The following is a 17,398-nucleotide window of genomic DNA, read 5'->3' on the forward strand; positions in this document are numbered from 1 at the left end:
CTGCCATCCCATCGCACCGCGTGTCCCACAGCAGCAGCGGTGGTGCCATACTTCACCACACACCATGGGTGGCGTCACAGACTGACTATGGCAAGCCCCGTACAAATACGTCCCCTTTTCATTCGGAGTGTCCGCATGACCCCCGGGTCCGGATAATCCCTCGAGCCACACTGCGGGTCCGGATCCAAGCAGCCCGGCTGCTACTAACGTGGGGGCGGCACTGTCACAAACCACCGGGGGGGGTCACTCAGAAATCCCCCGCGCTGGCTACCAGTACGTCACAATCGGGGGGTAACAAGTGGGGGTCACCCCTCCTTTATACCTCCCGACCGACAGACAGAGCACGTGACGCGCTCTCTAGCGCCCCTCTTATAGTCAGGCCAATTATGGAATTGCCCGACAATAAGCAAGGAGGCCGCTATACTACTTATGCCGATTATTGAAGGGTCCCCAGTGAGAGTAGGGTATATATTCCCCCGACCTCCGCGGGCGGAATATATAAAACCTCCCCGGATCTCACTGGCCTCCCCACAATAATCCTTGGCACAACTCGCTGCCACCAACCGCTTCACGGTAACTATTAGCCGAACACACAGACGTGGGATTCAAGATCGAGATAACAGAACAGCCCAAGATTAATTATATAATTTAATCAGCCTAAAGCACACTAGAAACTACAATATATACAATAGGGAATCTACAGAATATACATATGTCAGAGTACAGTTACAGATAAAGCATGGTTTACAAACAGTTATGCAATTCAATCAGTTACCTTGTGCGTCTGGCCACAGGGGGGCGCTGTAGACCAGGTTTCTAGGAACTCCCACAGATGTTTCCTGCACGTGACCCCCAGCGAAAGAACACTGGAAAATGGCCGAAGTAGGGTTATCAACCTGGGCAAATCCAGGTCCCCTCCTACCTTCGTGACCTCAGAGGGAGCACTGCTCCACCCCTGGCTGGAGTTATGGACAAAATCCACAACATGGAATATGGCCATAACTTGGCCTGGGAGCGTCGTAGGCGGACGCCAATGCTCTCATTGTGACAGTTATGAATTTAGCTACAGAATGAGAGGACTCATGACTTGTCTACTAGTTCCCCATTGGCTGATATCACGCCTGGGGTATTTCCCAAGCTCCCGCTCCCATAAAAAGGGTGTGCCAGCATCGTCCGCATGCGGAGACACCATTTTTATGGTTGCCATATTTATCGGAAATATGGCTTGCGAGATATGAACCATTTTTTACTGGAGTCGTTCTGTCTGGATACTTCCAAGCTTGCTAATTAGATAGCAGCTCCTACCACAGGGTCACGGCAGGGAGTCATCCTGTGTCCATTGTTCCCACATCACCTAATTTCCATATCATAGGAGATGGCCATGGGATGTGACACCTTCACAGATGCTGGACATCTGAGAACAAGAAGGGAGGGGGCACTGCCATGGAGTGATGAGAGCGATTATGACTGGAAGTCATAATTCATCTTCATATCCCAGGGTTTGCCTCACACCTCCCCCCTTTTGAGGGCGCTAGGGGGCAGCACACTCCGGTGTTCCCCCGTGCGCCCGTCCGCGACCTCTCCTTGTCGGGACAGCCCGTCTGCGTTACCGTGGTCCCGGCCCCTTTTGTGGCGAATGGTGAAGTTGTATTGCTGGAGCGCAAGGCTCCATCGCAACAATCGCCCATTCGTCCCAGAGACGGTGTGCAACCAGCTGAGGGGATTGTGGTCCGTCTCCACGATGAAGTGGCGCCCGTATAGATAGGGTTGCAGACGCTGCAGGGCCCACACTATGGCCAGGCACTCCTTTTCCATCGTGGAATAGGCCACTTCCCGTGGTAACAGCTTCCTGCTCAGGTACAAGACTGGGTGCTCTTGGCTCGCAGAGTCCACCTGGCTGAGCACCGCACCGAGGCCGAAGTCACTGGCGTCGGTCTGTACTACAAACGGCCGCGTGAAGTCGGCTGCCTGTAGCACGGGCGGGCTGGACAGGGCGTCCTTTAGGGCCCGGAAGGCTGTCTCGCAGTCCATTGTCCAATCGACTGCAGAGGGCAGCTTCTTCTTGGTGAGGTCCGTCAAGGGCTTTGCCAGGCTACTATAGCATGGAACAAACCTCCTATAGTACCCAGCGGTCCCCAAGAAGGACATCACCTGCTTCTTGGTCCTGGGGGTGGGCCAGGATGCGATGGCTTCCACTTTCCCAGGCTCGGGCTTCAGTGTTCTCCCGCCTACCCGGTGACCGAGGTACTGGACCTCGCTCATGGCCAGCTGACACTTTCCCGGCTTGATGGTCAAACCTGCCTGGTGGATCCGCCTGAGCACCTGTGCTAGATGCTCTAGGTGGTCCTCCCAGGTGGGACTGAAGACGGCAATGTCATCCAGGTACGCGGCCGCGTACCCTTCAAGTCCCTTGAGCAGGGTGTTGACCATCCGCTGGAAAGTGGCAGGGGCATTCCTCATCCCGAATGGCATCACCGTGGACTCGTACAGTCCAAATGGGGTAATAAAGGCAGAGCGTTCCCTGGCCTTGCGAGTCAGGGGGATCTGCCAATATCCCCGGCTCAGGTCCATGATGGTCAGGTACTGAGCCCCGGCCAACTGATCGAGCAGGTCATCGATGCGTGGCATTGGGTACGCATCGGCGACCGTGACAGCATTGAGCCCCCTGTAGTCCACGCAGAACCGAGTGGTTCGGTCCTTCTTAGGGACGAGGACTACAGGCGAGGCCCAGGCGCTGTTGGATGCCTGGATCACCCCCAGCTTCAGCATCTCGTCAATCTCCTGGCGCATGTGTTGCTGCACCTCCAGGGAGACCCGATATGCTGAACGCCGGATCGGGGGATGATCCCCAGTGTCCACGTGATGGACAGCCAAGTTAGTCCTTCCGGGCTGGTTGGTAAACAACCCCCGGAAGGGGTGTAGGGTGGCCCACAGCTGGGACCATTGGTCCTCCAAGAGCTGGTGGCCAACCTCCACATCCTCAATGGATCCGCCTGCCCTAACCTGGGCTAGCATATCCAAGAGGGTCTCCGCTTCTCCCTCCTCGGGCAGGTTGCACACGGGGAGCGCACATGCCTCCCGCTCATGATGTGCCTTCATCATGTTCACATGGAAGGGCTTCCGCCTTCCACGGGCAGGGTCCAGGGTGACCAGGTACGTCACAGGGTTGAGCTGCTGGTACACGAGGTATGGGCCTTCCCAGGCTGCCTGAAGCTTGTCCTGTGGTACGGGGACCAGTACCCACACCTTTTGACCCACTTGGTAGGTCCTCTCACAAGCGTTCTGGTCGTACCAACGCTTCTGATCGGCCTGGGCTTGAGCCATATTGTCGTGTACCAGTTGCGTCAAGGCCTGCATTTTGTCCCGGAAGCGCATGACATACTCGATAACCGACACTCCAGGGGTGGCCAAATCCCCTTCCCAAGCCTCTTTCACCAGAGCCAGGGGGCCCCGCACACGTCGCCCGTACAGGAGCTCAAACGGTGAGAATCCTGTTGAGGCCTGTGGAACCTCCCGGTAAGCAAATAACAGGTGTGGGAGATACCGCTCCCAGTCACGCCCATGGGAGTCGACCAACATCTTAAGCATCTGCTTTAAGGTGCCATTAAACCGCTCGCACAGGCCATTAGTCTGTGGATGGTACGGGCTGGCCACCAGATGTCGCACCTGGACTTGCTTACAGAGGGCCTCCATCAGCTGGGACATGAATTGGGTCCCCCGGTCAGTGAGCATTTCCTGGGGAAAACCCACTCGGGAGAAAATCTCCAGCAATGCGGTGGCCACCTTGTCAGCCCGAATGGACGACAAGGCCACTGCTTCTGGGTACCGGGTGGCATAGTCCACTACCGTCAGTATGAAGCGTTTCCCGGAGCTGCTGGGGATGGCCAGCGGGCCGACCAGATCCACAGCCACCCTCCTGAAAGGCTCATCGATGATTGGCAGAGATACTAGTGGGGCTTTGGGGTGTGGCCCCGCCTTCCCCACTCTCTGACAGGTTTCACACGAACGGCAGTAGGCAGCCACATCGGCCCCCATTTTTGGCCAGTAGAAATGCTGGTTTAACCTGGCCTTGGTCTTAGCGATCCCTAGGTGTCCGGCCATCGGAATCTCATGTGCGATCCGCAACAACTCCGTCCGGAACGGATAGGGTACCACCAACTGTCGGTCCCTGGGCCACGCCTCCGGTGAACCCTGCTGGACCGTGGCCCGGTACAGCCGTCCTTGGTCCCAGACCACTCGCTCCGGGTCCGAGTCCGAGGGAGGCTGTGCCGCCTGCTCCTTAAGAGCTTTCAGGCTGTCGTCAGCTTCTAACGCTGCCTGAAACCCCTGACTAGATGTGGCCAGAATCGACGAGACTGTCACATCTTCAGTCAGTACCCCGGGACCTGTGTCCTGGCCTCCACCTGACTCGGCTGCCACTTGGTCAGAAGGGGAAGAGCTATCGGACCTCCGGGAGGCCCCTTGGCTTCCAGCACTCCCACTGCGGGTGACAGCGGCCACAGCCGCTGCGACCGTGGGTCGTGCCTGCTCCTCCTCCGTTCCTGACCAAGTCGCCGGTTCAGGCAGACCTACCTGGCTTCCTGACACCCCGGTTGTGGGGGAACCATGCACCGAGATCTTACCTGGGAGCACTTCCGCTCCTGGACCGGCCCCAATCTCACCTGCCTGTTCCCCTCCTGCAGCAACAGAACCCCGCTGTGAAATCTCTGGGGACCCCACATTTGCTGTGGTAGCCCCCACCCCACACACTGGTCCTCCCCCTGCAGCACCCTGCTCTCTGCTTATCCCTGCAGAGGGCAACAGATCCCAGCTCACTGGCTGGTTACTTGTAGAGGCATTGTCACACCTTTCTCTGACCCCCTCCCCTGTCACAGCTGCAGCTGAGTGTGTGTCTATGGTGTCTATGCAAGCAGAAATATCAGAGTTCACTCCCTCCTCCCTTACATCATTCATAGATAACACATTAACATTGTTAGGAGTCATGTCAGTACGGGCTGAAGGTTCAGCCCTTGGGGGGGGCCCAAACTGGGAGGTTATCTGCCCCAAATCTGTCCCAAGTAGCACGTTTGCAGGGATCCGATCAGTTACCCCCACCTCCCTCACCCCTCGCCCTGCGCCCCAGTCCACATAAATGTCAGCAACAGGCAGCGCCGGGTCAATGCCTCCAATCCCGGAGACAGCGAGGGTTTTTCCAGGGATCAAGTCTTGGGGGGACACCATCTCAGGCCGCACCAGAGTCACCTCCGAGGCGCTGTCTCGCAGTCCTATGGTCACAGACTGGCCGACGGTGACAGGTTGGAAGCTGTCCAGGGACCTACCACCACCCCCACCCACACAATACACCTTGGGCGGCCCTTGGACCGGGGACGGAGCCGGGGCCTTGGGACGCTGAGGGCACATGGCCTTGAAGTGTCCAGGTAGGTTGCACTGGTGGCACCGTCTTGGCTCTGCCACGGGCCTGGAGAGGGGAGTTGAGGGGGACACCCCCTGCAGTCTAGGGGCAGGTGGGGCAGTCGCAGAATTCATCTTACCCCCTCTCCAGGTGCTGCTGGTGGCTGCTCTCCTGGCCTCAGGAGCCCGATTGTTGGTGTAGTCATCGGCCAGGGCAGCTGTAGCCGCGGACCCCTTTGGCTTCTGGTCTCGGATGAACTGGCGGAGATCCTCAGGGCAGTTCCACAAGAGTTGCTCCGTGATGAACAAGTCCAGGATCTCCGGTCCGGTGGAAAGCTGCAGGCCTTGGGTCCAGTGGTCGGCAGCTCGGGCAAGTGCCCGCCTGTGGTCAGCCCAGGAGTCCTTTGGTCCCTTCTGTAGGCTCCGGAACTTCTTGCGGTAGGACTCTGGAGTGAGGTTGTACTGTTGGATCAGGGCCCGCTTGATGGTGTCGTAGCCCTGATCTGCCTCAGCAGGCAAGTCCCCAAGGATTTCCAGGGCCTTACCCCTTAAACGGGGGGTCAGGTATTGGCCCACTGGTCCTTGTCCAGATGGTGCTGCAAGCAAGTCCGTTCAAAAGCAGTCAAGAAAGAGTCCAAGTCTCCATCCTTCTCCAGCACTGGGAAGTCCTCAACACGGACCTTTGGAAGTTTGGTGTCTTGAAGGTCACGTGTGGCTGATGAGGGCCGGAGCTGAGCTAGCTGCAGCTGGTGGTCCCGGTCTGCCTGTTGCCGTCGCTCCGCAGCCTCACGCTCTGCCTGGCGCTCTTCACGCGCTGCCTGCCGCTCTGCCTGCCGCTCCGCAGCCTCACACGCTGCCCTGCGCTCTGCCATGAGTTCCCTGTAGCCCTCCCGGTCTCCAGCCTGGAGAAGGGCCATAGCCATTTGAAGAAGGCTATCCGAGCCTCCCAGGCTCGGTGGAATGGCACGTGGTGATCTGCGGCCCGCTGCGGAGCCTGGTGATTCACTGTCCATTGCAGAGCGGAGGGCTGGCATCTGGCTCGTTGAGGACCCTTGGGTGAGCTGCTCCTCATCTTGTCCAGCAGTGCCAGGTTGTGCAATGTCCTCTGCAGAGCTGTTTTCTGGCGTCGAGCTCCTGGAGGACTCGTGGGCAACCTCCTCATTACTGTCCACAGCACCGTCCTCCCTCTCTTCGGCTCCTGCTTTAGCATTGGCCAGTTGCATAGCTCTGCTCCTGGTGCCATCAGCCATTCTTGCAGACTTTTGGTCACTGACACAGAACTGACACCTGATGCCTCCACACACCTTACAGTATCTGCACTCTGACACTCTAGTGTTGAGCTAGTCTGAAGACCCCAGCAGCCACAGCTGCTGCAGGCAGTCTTTAGTGTCTGGGAGTATGGGTCTCACACTCACACACACTATTATCTCGATCCCACCGCTATGCCACCAATATGTCACAAACCACCGGGGGGGGTCACTCAGAAATCCCCCGCGCTGGCTACCAGTACGTCACAATCGGGGGGTAACAAGTGGGGGTCACCCCTCCTTTATACCTCCCGACCGACAGACAGAGCACGTGACGCGCTCTCTAGCGCCCCTCTTATAGTCAGGCCAATTATGGAATTGCCCGACAATAAGCAAGGAGGCCGCTATACTACTTATGCCGATTATTGAAGGGTCCCCAGTGAGAGTAGGGTATATATTCCCCCGACCTCCGCGGGCGGAATATATAAAACCTCCCCGGATCTCACTGGCCTCCCCACAATAATCCTTGGCACAACTCGCTGCCACCAACCGCTTCACGGTAACTATTAGCCGAACACACAGACGTGGGATTCAAGATCGAGATAACAGAACAGCCCAAGATTAATTATATAATTTAATCAGCCTAAAGCACACTAGAAACTACAATATATACAATAGGGAATCTACAGAATATACATATGTCAGAGTACAGTTACAGATAAAGCATGGTTTACAAACAGGTATGCAATTCAATCAGTTACCTTGTGTGTCTGGCCACAGGGGGGCGCTGTAGACCAGGTTTCTAGGAACTCCCACAGATGTTTCCTGCACGTGACCCCCAGCGAAAGAACACTGGAAAATGGCCGAAGTAGGGTTATCAACCTGGGCAAATCCAGGTCCCCTCCTACCTTCGTGACCTCAGAGGGAGCACTGCTCCACCCCTGGCTGGAGTTATGGACAAAATCCACAACATGGAATATGGCCATAACTTGGCCTGGGAGCGTCGTAGGCGGACGCCAATGCTCTCATTGTGACAGTTATGAATTTAGCTACAGAATGAGAGGACTCATGACTTGTCTACTAGTTCCCCATTGGCTGATATCACACCTGGGGTATTTCCCAAGCTCCCGCTCCCATAAAAAGGGTGTGCCAGCATCGTCCGCATGCGGAGACACCATTTTTATGGTTGCCATATTTATCGGAAATATGGCTTGCGAGATATGAACCATTTTTTACTGGAGTCGTTCTGTCTGGATACTTCCAAGCTTGCTAATTAGATAGCAGCTCCTACCACAGGGTCACGGCAGGGAGTCATCCTGTGTCCATTGTTCCCACATCACCTAATTTCCATATCATAGGAGATGGCCATGGGATGTGACACCTTCACAGATGCTGGACATCTGAGAACAAGAAGGGAGGGGGCACTGCCATGGAGTGATGAGAGCGATTATGACTGGAAGTCATAATTCATCTTCATATCCCAGGGTTTGCCTCACAGGCACATTAGCATGTTAGCACACCCACAGGGGCATATTAACATGCTAATGGGGGTGACTATAGCCAGGGGAACTAACACCCTTTCAACTAGTCTCTGTGCTCATTAGCATATCATATCGGATCTTTTGAAATACTTTTTCTAAAGATTCCTTTATCTATGCCACTATAGGCTGGGACGGTTAGGCAGGGATTAGAAATATGCACCCAGAACTGCTTGTGGTTCTGGGTGCATATTGCGCCTGACAGGTTCCTTTTAAGGCGACCCAACAAGCAGAAGACCAAAGCCCCCAAAGATATTATACAGGGAGTATTGCACATCAACCAGTATTGCACATAAAAAGTATCATCCCCATAATCATATTATATAGGGTCACTGCAGTCCATTACATAACATCATCATAGAATAGTAAAGAATTCACTATAAGCATAGACAGTAATACACTCCCTGACAGAAGATCTGTCGCTTATCCATGTTATGTAAATAAAAACTTATAACCTGACTTTAAATTCATCCATTGGTTTTATAAATTACTCTTTTGAAAGCTGAAACCCTCCCAAATTTGGTTTAGGTTATGAAAATAAAGTTGCTGCAAAGCTGAAATATTGATCATTTAATGAACACAGAAAGGTCAGATTTTGGCAACACAAAAGTTTTGTCGCTCACAAAAGGTAATGTGAAATTCAAACAAATAATTAACTTCTAATACAAATATATGTTGCATAACATTGGTGAATGAAGCTGTGGCGCCATAATTAATATTTTGTGTGACTTCCATGAGCTTTCAGGACTGCATCCATACGGTTCAACAATGATTTATACAATTTATTGATGAAGCCATCAAGAATAGCAAAGAATGCAGTCTTACATGCCTCCCAGAGTTCATCTACATTCTTTGGTTTTGTCTTCCAAGCTTCGTCTTTCATCCTACCCCAAACATGCTCAATGATGTTCATGTCTGGTCACTGGGCTGGCCAGTCCTTGAGCACTTTGATCTTCTTTGCCAGGAGGAACTATATTGTAGAGATGGATGTATGAGATGGCGCACCATCCTGCTGCAGAATTTGACCACTTTTATGATTGGGAATGTAAGAGGTAGCTAATACTTCTTGATATTTTAGGCTATTGATATTGCCTTCCACCTTGGAAATGTTTTGCACACCCCCATACTGAATGTAGCCCCAGACCATGATCTTTCCACCACCAAACTTAACTGTTTTCTGGATCCATACAGGCTCCAGTAGGTCTCCTGCAGTATTTGTGGTGGCTGTTGTGTAATTCAACTGAAGATTTATCAGAGAAATCCAGCTTCTGCCACTTTTCCAGGGTCCATCTGTTTAGCAGGCTGTGGGACTTGGCAAATGCCACACTTTTTTTTATTGCCTTTTGTTTAGTGCTAGCTTCTGGGCATTGATTTGACCATGGAGGCCATTTTGAGACAGAATCCTACAAACTGTTCTAGTTGAGACAGGGACTTGAGTTGAACAGGCCTTTTGGAGCTCTGCTGCAGGGGAAGAGGGGCTGGCTTTGGATTTTCTAACCATTAAACATTCCTCCTGAGCAGTCGTCTTGCCAGGTCTGCCAGACCTGGGCTTGTCAAAAACATCTCCAGTCTCTTCAAATCTTTTTTTAATTCTTTGTACTTGACGCTGAGACACATTAAAGGTGCCAGCCACCTCTGCAGTGGATCTGGTCTTCAGCCTTTTGATAATCAGGGCTTTGGTTGCAGGGTGGATTTTTGGCATGTTGTCAGAGATCAAGTTGCAGTTCAACTGAAGGTCTGGGGTGCTGGGTTTCTTTTTATACACACCCACTAATTAACCGATCATTTAGTGAGCACAGGTGAGGATGTAAACTAGGATTAGGTGCATTATATGACAAGGCGACAAATCTTTTGTCTTGCCAAAACCTGACCTTTCTGTGTTCATTAAATGATCAATATTTCAGCTTTGCAGCAACTTTATTTTCATTACCTAAACCAAATTTGGGAGGGTTTCAGCTTCTAAAGAGTAATCTATAAAACCAATGGATGAAATTAAAGTCATGTTTAGTGTTGAGCGGACCCGGATCCGCAAAATCCGGATCTGCAAGGTTTGAGAGCCCGATCCGAGTCCGACCAGTACCCGGGATTCGGGGTGCACGATCCGGATCCGTTTTTTTTCTCTCTCTCTCTCTCTCTCTCTCTCTCTCTCTCTCCGGATTATGACCGATCCGCTCAACTCTAGTCATGTTATAAGTTTTTATTTACATAACATGGATAAGCAAATTAACTTCTGTCAGGGAGTATACACGACATCTGTCTGTCATATATTTGTGTACAATTGATATTATTGTCAATCATCATTTGGGGTGTAATGCTCATATACTACAATTTTTTGTGTTGTCTGTGACATCGATGTTGCTTTAATTGTGTTTTTTTATTTTTCTACTAATAAAAACGAGATTTTTTAAACAAAATTATTCATTGATGTTGTTCAAATACAATTTTTGGGGGGTTTCTATGTTACCAATCAGTTTGTTTCACGCTTTTGGAACTATATTTTACTATGCCTTGATATCCTTAGCCAAACCCCACTGTTGTCCTCAGATATAGCGGTATTATTATTTCTATCAGCATGGTGTCTATATACCACGCTCTTTGCCAAATGAAGTCTAAACATGGTGACAGTTGGAAAAGGGAATGTAATCAATGAGCGGTGGCAGAGTTTCAGAGAGTCATGCCTAGCACATGATAGCCTCTGAGGGAACGAGTATCTCAGAACAGATCTGTCCACAGTGATCAAATTCTGCCAGATTAAAAAGCGCAGCAACAGATGCCTGAGCAGAAGTGATAGGGCCAGCGAGAATCAATTACATGTCCTATGGAGAGATTGTCATGTATATTAGATAAAGCTCTAAATGGCTTTGCACAGGGAAAATGTCACTATATTAAAGGCCTTCTGTAACCTTGTCCTTATGACGTGGATATTTAGCTTTTAATGAAAAGAGATATTCCTGCTTCTGACGCTTGTCAACGGCTTTTATGTTTTAGTGAAAGACGTGGATGGGATTAAAGAAATGTAATGAATTAAGACCTCATTGGTGAACAATCATTTTTTAATGCCTTTTCTACATGGTGTCTTCAAACTGGACTGACACCTTCATACTGAATTAATATCACCGGAACTTTTCTATATGGAGTGAGGCAATGGCGTGCATTTATCCAAGTTAAATGGTCTAAAATATATGGCTCTGGAACATCGATAGAATAAAATATAACAGAGCTCCCTACTATTGTGTAATTTCCAATACCGTTTCTTCTTATGTAGCATGTGAGCAAAAAAAACAAGGAGTGCTCCTGGGAGCACATGGTTTAAAACTAGATCAGGGTGTGGGATAGCTGGTAATTGCACTCAACTCTGGAAGTTGCACCCCCCCCCATCCCCGCACAACTCCAGTAATCAGCGTTAGCGTGGACGTCAGGACTGTCTGCATGATCAGTCCATGTGAGCCCGGCGGTAAGCGGGAAAAACCGCTACGATCTGGCTGGTTCAATCATCCACCGTCGATATCCCATGGCCCTCAAGATGAATAGTAGTCTATGGAGTGGTGATTGATTCTCTGCTCCACTGCTGTGTTGGATGTTTGAAGCCCCGCCACTGGATCTGCTGCAGCTCCGACTGCTGACCTCCAAAACGGGTGTGGTGGAAATTTAGTCAGGTGAAGAAAGGTGATTTCTTAGCAGTAAAACCAGGCACTACAGACCACAGAGGCTAGGGAAAGCAGGAGTATCAAATAAAGATGTGAAGTTTATTCATACATTTCCTTCCTTCCCCTGTTATGTAGCATGGTCACCTGTAGGTGCCAAAAGGTACCATGACCTTGCAAGCTCTGACACTGACACACAGAAGAGGAGTGATACAGTGAAACCCATACCCCGTAGGTTAGAGAAGACCAAAAAGTCACTTTGGCCCCTAAGAGGACACCAATACCAATAAAGACCTGAAATAAATTGGGTCCCTGATAGAGATTTTTCATTGGGGTTCAAAAGCTTGAAGATATGTCACTGGTGACCCACCTTACCAATTACGTTCATATGCCCTGATTAAGGCCACAAAACTGGCAGAAACCCTTAAGTTATCTATAAATATTAGATGAATGTTGGCTGAACCCACCAATTTTGTTAAAATCGCCAAGGCTTTTAATGTGTATGATGATGCCTAATGCTCATCTCTCTTCAAATAATAGGATAAAAAGGGGATTGGCATGATACATTTGGAAACATACAATCTTTTCTACTTAAAGATAATCTGTCAGCAGGTTTTTACTATATAATCTGAAGACTGCATCCTGTAAGGGTTATCACAGAGATTTTAGCCATGTGTCTCTTATCACAAAGTGTGTTTTTGTTTACCTGCAATGTTAGTTTAAGCTTTATCATTAGTTGGGCGGCACGGTAGCTCAGTGTTTAGCACTGCAGTCTTGCAGCACTTGGGTCCTGGGTTCAAATCCCACCAAGGACACCATCTGCAAGGAGTTTGTGGGTTTCCTCCAGGTTCTCTGGTTTCATCCCACACTCCAAAGACATACAGATAGGGCACTTAGATTGTGAGCCCCAATGGGGACAGTGTTGCCGTTGTATGTAAAGCACTGAGGAAGTAATAGCGCTATATAAATTAATAATTAATAATTATTATATTATTATTAGTTGGACTGAGGAGAGCTCAAGTCCTACTTCGCCTCTTCTGTGATTAGTAGCTTCTGTCTATAGAAATGTGCACTGAAAGCCTGGGGTGGATGTGGGCGCTTTTTAAGCTCTGCTGCTTTGCTAAAACTAAAATCTTTGATTTTGTCAAAATAGCTGCACCCAATAATCTAATTGAAACATCATTGGATTCAGAGTCTCTTTGCCTATGTGTAGCCCCGCATTACCTTCAGGTGAAGGTCGTCGCAGGGTCTCCACGGGTTTGGAAATCTTCTGGTCACAGGTAGGTTAACTTCAATGAGGGATTCGTGACGCCACTCTCGGTAATTGCGGTCAGGGTGACCGCCACTGCAGATTAGGGGGCGCCTGGGGCTGATGTTGGGTGCAGTTAGATGTGGTGGCCTCCCGAGAGTGAGGTTGGCCCCAGGGCCCAGTGTAAGTGTGTACTACCACAGGTCGCAGAAGAACTCACACACAAACAGCAAAGTCTTTCAGGGTTTTTACTCACTTCAGGTGGCAGGGGTGAGCTAACCCAGGCGATGCTCAGGTGGACCAGGAGGAACCAGGTATCCCTTCGGCTGTTGTAGGGGTGACTGCTGACTCGCCTTCCTAGCCCTTCTTGTTTTGAGGTGACCACGACTTGAAGTCCTGCTGGGGTCACCCAGGGAAGTCGCCTACGCCGTTCTCCCCTTTCTTGCCCGTTTGCGGGCAGCGTGGACCAAGTGATTCTGGTTGCTTGCCGTCAGTCACTTATGGGCCCCTCGTTGCTGCTGTAGCTGCGGACTCTGTGTAAGTTTGGTGAGGCGGATAAAGTGCCCTCACCAGCAGGTTGAGCAGGCCAACTGAATGGGCCCCTGCTCTGGAGACCTGTACCCCGTGCGGGCAGGGTCTTTGCTGGCAGTCCCCGTACTCAGCCACCTCTCTGCACCAGGTGGTTTTCGGGCGGCACTACCAAGTAGCCCTTTCTCCCCTGCCAGCAGCCACGAACGGTGCAGTGTCGGTTTTAGCTTCTCTGCACTTCACCTCCTTGCTCTCTCAGCTCCACTAGCCAACCCGGCTCACCACTACCTCCCTTCTGTGCCTGCCTCTGCACACTCCCTTGTTACCTGTGACACCACCCACCACTAGTTGGGAGGCGAGAGCCAGGCCCCCTCCCTGAGTCTGCTCAGGGGTCCCCTCTAGCTGTGTGTGTTCTCCAGGTTACTAGTGTTCCGTGTGTCCACACACTAGTCAGCCTCTGGGATTACCTGAGTTGTACTGACCCAGCATGGGTGCAGTACCCAGTGGTGCCTACATTATGCTGCTGTCAGATCAGGTAGCAAAAACCTGGTGACAGATTCCCTTTAAGGAAGAAAAGCTGCTGCTAGAGGTGTCTCTTAAGAACACATGTATATCAAGTTGAATGTGTTTGTCTAATGGGACCGATAAGGAGAAATGGACAGCAGCCCAAATAGTTGACACCTCTTTTAAGTGGATGACAAATGTTACAAAACAAATAAAACCAAAATATTTATCATGATGAAGAGTAAAGATGAGCGATGTTTGAGGTTCGAGGTTCGCCAATTTCATGTTCGAGTGATTTTGGGGTTGCTCGAGATCGAACTCGAACGCGAGCTTTTTGCAAAAAGCTCGACAGCTCGAGTTACGTTCGATAACGGTTCGATCAGCAAAAAGCCTAGCTAGTTACTAGCTGGCTTTTCACTGTAATAGTGTGAGTCACTCTGTGATTCACACTATTATCAAATTTCAGAGTATAGTTGTGCGGGGGGGACGCGTTTAGATCTGTGCTACTGGGAGAATGGCGATCGCCATTTTTTTTTTTTTTGCAGTGGGGCGGGCCAGCATGTCAGCCAATCCCAGACACACACACAGCTAAGTGGACTTTTTGCCAGACAAGCAAGGGCATGTGTCCTAGGCTGTGAATGTCACATGTCCTTGCATTATAAATACGGCCATTTGCCCTCACGGCGCCATTATCTGCCTTCTGCATGTGGGTGACAGTCACCGCTCACGCAGCTCCTGTCGCCGCTCCTGCTGTGTATGCTACACACAAAGCGCTGTACAGATTAGGGACAGATGTTTATTTCAGCCCTTTTCAGGGCTGATTTCCTGGGGCTCAGAGCCATAGTTGACAGGCAGGTCCGTGGAAATGCTGTATACAGCTTTAGATAGCGTCTGTGTACCTAAGCTCAGGGAATTCCTTGCTGCATTTCATCATTAGGAGGGATAGAAAGTGAGGCTTCCTTTCCTGTCCACTGACCCACAGAACCCGGCCACTGTACCCACCTGCCCACTTTTGCCACGCTATTTTTATAGCAAACAGTGCTGAAACTTAGTGGCATCCAAAAAGTGGCTACTATACTCTATTGTTGTCCCACTGGTGCCAAGCAATTTCCAGCACCTCTGCATTCTACCCTCCTGCCCATGTTTACTACGCTATTTTAATAGCAAACAGTGCTAAAAGTTAGTGGCATCCAAAAAGTGGCTGCTATACTCCATTAGTGTACCACTGGTGCCAAGCAAGTTCCAGCACCTCTGTATTCTACCCTCCTGCCCATGTTTGCTACGCTATTTTAATAGCAAACAGTGCTGAAACTTAGTGGCATCCACAAAGTGTCTGCTATACTAGTTTAGTGTCCAACTTGTGCCAAGCAAGTCCCACCACCTCTGCATTCTACCCTCATGCACATTTTGCTACGCCATTTTTATAGCAAAAAGTGCTGAAACTTAGTGGCATCCACGAAGTGTCTGCTATACTAATTTAGTGTCCCACTTGTGCCAAGCAAGTCCCACCACCTCTGCATTCTACCCTCATGTACATTTTGCTACGCTATTTTTATAGCAAAAAGTGCTGAAACTTAGTGGCATCCACAAAGTGTCTGCTATACTAATTTAGTGTCCCACTTGTGCCAAGCAAGTTCCAATACCTCTGCATTCTACCCTCCTGCACATTTTGCTATGCTATTTTAATAGCAAACAGTGCTGCCAGTTTCAGGGCCATAGTTGCAATGTCAGGGATAGTCAGTGTTGGTTCTTCAGCTGTCAATAAAGCTAGACCACCTCTGCAATCTACACCACCTCTCAATTTTTGCTACCACACTTTAAGTGGCTAATCTTGTCACTAACAAAATGAGTGGCAAAAGGACAGATGCTGGTGGAAAGGGGAACAGACGTGTTGGAAAAGGAGAAAATGTTTGTGTCCGTGGGGAAGGTGGCAAAGCTACATTAACATCTGCTGAAGATAGGCCATCTTCCAGCAAAAGTAAGATGTCTACTACTTTCCGTGGACAATCCGATGTGCTCCCTTTTTTACGGACCCGAACAACTGTAAAAAAGGTGATGCACAAAAAAAGAACATGCTTGAATGGATCTCAAGTGCTCCAACAAGTGCCCTCTCCTCCACCTCAACTACCACATAAAAAGAAACCAGTCCTCTGAGTTGTCATCCCGATCACACTTGCTTTCTCCCAGCTCTCAAGTCTCAACCCGCCCTGCACAGTACGGTGTAACAGAGATGGCTGAGTCTGCAGAGCTGTTCAGTCACACTATAGCCTGGGAATCAGAAGTCTGCTCCCAAGCTACAGTGAGTACAGACCAGGAAATGGTCTGCAGTGATGCCCAGAAGCTTTGTGACTCAGATTCAGGCCCTGATGACCAAGTTTCTGAGCATAATGTAAACTCTAATTCACAAACTGGTACACCTGTTGGTGGAGACAATGAGGAATATACTGATGACGATGAGACGCAGATACCAGATTGGGATGACAACTTAAATATTTGGTCAGGGCAGGAAGAGGCTAGGTCTGAGGGCGAGGGGAGTTCAAACACAACGCTTGATGATGAAGTTCTACATCCCACTTACTGTTAACCCACAGTCAGGCACTTGAGGAGGTCAACAGAGGCGGTGGAGGAGGATTCAACTGACAACGAAGTTACCTTGCGCCTTCCTGGACAGAGTCGGAGTACTGATAGCACGTCTACAACTGCATCATCAGCCACCACTCTGCCTCTGAGCACAAGTCGGGGTGGCTCTGCAGGTCGCATGTCCTCTAAGCCTTGCCTAGCCTGGTCCTTTTTTGACCTTGCAAAGGATCTCCCAAATCATGTGATCTGTAAAATTTGTCGGGAATCTATAAGTAGGGCAAAAAGCTCACCAGTTTGACAACTTCTTCCATGAATCGTTACATGAATACCAAGCATAATTCCCAATGGGAAGCTCACTGTGCTGCAATGCAGCCTAGCGTAGCGGGCCAACCACCGCCTGCCCCTTCCAGTGCATCTGCGCGCTCTTCATCTTCTATGACTGTGGGGACAGCTGTCACACCTGGTTTTCCACGCACACCTTCCACCACTGTAACCGCAACAGGCAGTTTGCTTGTTAGGTCGTCAGTTGGTTTGGAAGGGGAAATAAGTGCGGGTGTACGACTCACTCAGACATCGATAGCACCAACTTTGGATGAAGGCAACATCATGTCTCCGCCTGCACTTTGCTCACAAACCTGCATTTTTCCAGGGACACACTACTCACCACCGTCTCCACACAGCAGCCAGATCTCTGTCCCTCAGATGTGGACAAATAAA

The sequence above is a fragment of the Anomaloglossus baeobatrachus genome, chromosome 1, assembly GCF_048569485.1.
Source record: "Anomaloglossus baeobatrachus isolate aAnoBae1 chromosome 1, aAnoBae1.hap1, whole genome shotgun sequence".
NCBI classification, from domain to species: Eukaryota; Metazoa; Chordata; class Amphibia; order Anura; family Aromobatidae; genus Anomaloglossus; species Anomaloglossus baeobatrachus.